Raw genomic sequence first — 4,870 nt, forward strand, 5'->3', positions numbered from 1 at the left:
ATCACTAAGTAGACAAGGAACAATAAATTCACCCGGATCACCCAACCTGGGTGGAGGTTTTGGTGGAACTGTCTTTACCGAGTTTACTTTTACGGTTTTTGTTTCTTGCACTTTCTTATTCTTCTTCTTCGTTCCAGAGGTATCACAAACTTTATTACCTATTACTTGCTCATACTCAACTCCTTTTCTTGGAAACGGGATGGGTGGTCTGTATGGTGCCACCACTGGCTTTACATACTCGGGTGGTGGTGGTGTTGTAACTTCTTCATTGTTACTCACATCTAAAACCTTCCCATCTTCTAGTACTGATTTTTCAGAATTCGTTGAAACCATATTAACATTCTCATTCTGATAATTTACTTCAGTATTACTCGATAGCTTTCCTTGTTCCCTCTCACTCATCATGCTAACAAGAGTACCTACGTATTTTTCTAAATTCAAAATGGAAGCTTGTTGAGTTCTTAATGACTGATCAAATCTCTCATTTATTTAGGTTTGAGATGTAATAAATTGTGTTTGAGATTCCATTAGCTTTGCCATCATTTCTTCCAGATTTGGCTTTTTCTCTTCGGTTTGTTGTGGTGGTTTATACAAGCTAGGTCTTTGTTGATTCAAAGTGTTGTTTTGAGTTGGTTGGTTATTCGGACCTTGTTGGTTATACGAGTTATTGTTTGGTCCATTGGGATTGTAAAGAATGTTTTGATTTCGATTAAAGTTTGGCCTCGACGATTAATAATTATTTTGATAATTATTTCCCGGCCTTTGGTTCATGTAGGAAACATTCTCTCATTGTTCCATCATTTGCTCAATATGACAATCTTTCATTAAGTGTGGTCCTCCGCATTGCTCACAACTGATTCGTATTGCGTGAATATCTTTATTCATCTTTTCCATTCGTCTCTCAAAAGCATCTATTTTTGCGGAAATGGAATCAAAGTCATGGCCAGAATCGGCTCTAGCCGCTTTAGATGAATGAAAGATATCTTTTTCCTGGTGCCACTGATGCGAGTGGGAGGCTGTGTTATCAATAATTGTGTGAGCTTCGGTTGCGGTTTTCTTCATAATGGAACCACCAGCTGCTGTGTCGATGTCTTTTCGTGTAGCAACATTGACACCTTGGTAGAATATTTGTACTATTTGATAAGTGTCTAAACCGTGTTGAGGACATCCTCTCAACAACTTTTCGAATCTTGTCCACGCCTCATATAATGTTTCATTTGGCTTTTGTGCGAACGTAACAATTTCTCCTTGAAGTCTCACGGCTTTAGATGTCGGAAAGAATCTTTTAAGAAAATTTTCAACTAAGACATCCCATGTGTCAATCGCTCCTTCAGGTAAAGATTCTAAGCAATCTTTGGCTTCTCCCTTTAAAGTCCAGGGAAACAACATGAGATAGATCTGTTCATCCTCAACTTCTCTGATTTTGAATAGAGTACAAATCCTATTAAAAGTTCGAAGATGTTCGTTTGGATCTTCTTTTGGCGTACCACTATATTGGCATTGATTAGCTACCATGTGTAGGATTTGTCCTTTGATTTCATAATCTGACGCATTAATGTCTGGCCGAATAATGGCATGTGTAACATCCTCAATTAGGGCTTAGCTGTAAGATTACTTATTTGCCCTTAGGATTGTTTTATTGTGCTTTATTATGCTTTTAATTAATATTGTGCTTTATTATTATTTATCTATATGGTTAGATGCGCTTTGTGACCAGGGTCCCAGGGGTGGTTGGTTTATTTAATTTGGACCTCGTTAGGGTACTTTACCAGTTGTGTTAAGTTGTTAGATAACTGGTAAATACCCGTGTGTTGTGTAGTGGGGGAAAAAAGGCAGCCTTAAGTGAGTATCTTAGAAGTAATACTTCCATTTTCACAAAAATCCCCAAATCCACCTCCCGTCCTTTACATCCCCACCTAACCAAACCCTAATTCCCCATTGTTGATCTTGAGCACGAATTGGTCTTGAAATCACGTTCTTTACACTCTACTGATTCTTTTAAGGTATGAATCATGAGCTTTCATGATCAATCTAGTGTTAAAATGGTATTTTTAAGTGTATTTGTTCAAAAGCTTGATTTTGTGTCAAATTCCATGGATTTGATGTTGTTATGGTCAAAACTTTGTGGGTTTATAGTCTATAACATGTAGTAATTGAGTTGTGGTGAGTTTTGGTGTTGAAAACGAGCTCTAGATCGAGTTTTGGTGAATTTAGCTTGAAGTTCGTAGGTTGTGTTCAGAATCTGCAGATGATGAACACAGTCAGTCGACTATCGGTCGACAGTCGACCGACTGGCGAGTGAACCGACCGACTGAGTTTGACTTTCAGCTGATTGTGGATATACCAAATAAGTCGAACGATTGGGAAAGTCAGCCGACCGGTTGTGTCAACAGTCGACCGACTGTCTACGTCAGTTGACCGATCGGTGAGACAGTCGACCGACTGTGTGTCCAGGGCAGAATGTTTTACCAAAGTGTCTTTTTTCTAGCCGTTATGCTGCCAGTTTGTATTTTGGTGTTCAGGATGTAAATTTTGAAAGTGCATAAGTGTTAGGTGGACTTTTAGCGGCGCTTTTTGTGACCGTTTTCTGTACTGTGCTGTTTTGTGTTAACGGACAGGAACTAACTTGATTTGCCTTATGTTCAGGTGATAAGGATAAGGAAGCCTCTCGGTGATAGATTATCTGAGCTAGTTGCTGGTATTCGGTGAGTGGTCTATCCACGGATAGAGTTTAAGTAGAATAACATGCTACTGTGGTTGACTCCTTTACCATGCATAGTGTAGGAATTGCCATGATAGAATAATATCGTTTGTCTGATGTTGTATGTGAATTATGTGTACACTGTGTGAATGGCACCAGTCGGGCCCAGGGAGACTGGGGACTCGAGACCGTACCTAGGAGAGGTTAGAGTCCGTATGAGGTCAACCGTGCCTAGGGGAGGTTGGGTCCATAGGCTACTGATTGTGGAGTATAGTGTGAATGATGCATCCCCTGCATCTGGATAACAATACTATGAATTGAGTAGCAGGGACTATCGGTAGACTCAGGCCCGATCAGCTGAGAGTCGTGTGCTCGTACAAGCCGCTGATCTTCGTATTGTCTTATTGTATGCTACTTGGTAGTTAGCAAGTATTGTTGATGTATATAGCTTGTGTGTAGCTAAAGCTATATCTGTTAGATAGATTCCATTCACTTAGCGGTGCTCTAATCCCCCACATGTTTTCCCCCTTGCAGGTTTAGGTACTGCTAGTCGGGATGGCTATTGATGTAGAAGACATGTTTGACAACTCTACTCTGATGTGGACTTTTGTTTAAATCATGTTTTGTAATAACATAACACCGTTGTGTAAACTTAAACTTAATTACCTAGATTAATGTAATGACGTGACTTATAGTGTGTTTATTAATAAAGTCTTCCGCTGTGTGTTTTAAAAAAAAAATGGCCGGTGTTACAGCATGACCTTGGCCAGTGCGTGTGGCTCTCATTCGGTCTTCCATACTTTGATGTTCCGTTATTTCCATATTTGAAATTGTTGAATCCAAATCACTAGAGGATTTTGATTTAATGGTTTCTTCCTCGACAATCTCTGGTTGAATGATTTGTGGTTCAGGAGGAATGATTAGTGGTTCAGGATCTCTAAATTGTCCTTGAATATCCTCCGGGTTCTCAATTGTGAGGTCGGGTTCAAAAAATGGATTATCGTAAATTTGAATTGGAGTACTCGGTCGACTAGATGATGATTCTAAAGAAAAATCAACGGCGACAATATTGGCTAGATGTCTTGATCGAGTTACAGGTTGTGAACGTATGAAAGGTGGTGAACGTTTTGCTCGGTGCATTCGCTGAATATCCTATTAGTTATAAAGATAAAAATTATATAGGTTATCAAATTAATAGACTTTTCTGATTTTGCCCACATTTCGAATAGTCAATAGATGCAGCAGGTAGCCAGGACCATTTAAATCAGAAGCCCACAACTCGCCACTAACAAATCCAACTATTACTACGAACCAAAAAATTTGGATGTCTATCAATTTAACCGCTTAAAATAATTTTTCGTCAAAATTTTAAGAAGATAAAAATCTATGTCCTAAAACCTAGAGCGCAGAAATGAAAAAGAAAAAGCGCGTCGAGAAATAAGAGTTGAAAAACAAACGTCGAAAAACAAACAGTCGAAAAATAAAAATAAGAAAGTAAAGCGTCGAAACTTAAAAGTCTAAAAACTAAATCTAAAAAGTTGCGCCTAAAGGTATTAAAGCTTAAAAGGAATTCTATATCCAAAACGGCAATAACTTAAAAAGGCACTAAAACTTATAAACATCGTCACAAAATTCTAAAGCGTCTAAATCTTAATCTAAAGAAAAAGCACTTAAGGGATTTTACGGCAAAGCAAACATCCGTTGCACTATCTACTATCGAAGCGGAATATGTCGCCGTAGGAAGAGCATGTGAACAAGTGCTATGGATGAAACAAACCTTCATCGATTACGGTATCGTCTCTTCTGAAATACCTATTTGTTGTGATAATAAGAGTGCTATAGGTCTATCTAAAAATCAAATATTACACTCTAGGACTAAACACATAGACATTAGGCACCACTTTTTACGTGATAATGTCCAAAAAGGAAATATTGTGTTTGATAAGGTAGACTCCACTTAAAATATTGTTGATATATTTACTAAACCTCTGAAAAAATAGACGTTTACTCTACTTAGGAATGGGTTGGGTATGATGGAACTTGTACCTTAATTATTTAGTGGAGATGTGCGGTCGAACCACGGTCGACCGTGGGGTCAACAGCACAACAGCTGACGGCTGTGTTGTCCTTTTCCTCACCATTTTTTGTTATCTAAACCACCTTTTCACC

General features: G+C 38.5%; 1 non-coding gene across 1 annotated transcript; it reads left to right on the top strand.

Moving 5' to 3' along the window:
• Window positions 1–1,150: 1,150 nt before the first annotated feature.
• Window positions 1,151–1,257, top strand: LOC139865342 (small nucleolar RNA R71). The gene has a single exon (XR_011764868.1). It is a non-coding gene; the product is annotated as a small nucleolar RNA R71 (small nucleolar RNA).
• The last annotated feature ends 3,613 nt before the right edge of the window (window positions 1,258–4,870 follow it).

The sequence above is a fragment of the Rutidosis leptorrhynchoides genome, chromosome 8, assembly GCF_046630445.1.
Source record: "Rutidosis leptorrhynchoides isolate AG116_Rl617_1_P2 chromosome 8, CSIRO_AGI_Rlap_v1, whole genome shotgun sequence".
In the NCBI taxonomy this organism is placed as follows: domain Eukaryota; kingdom Viridiplantae; phylum Streptophyta; class Magnoliopsida; order Asterales; family Asteraceae; genus Rutidosis; species Rutidosis leptorrhynchoides.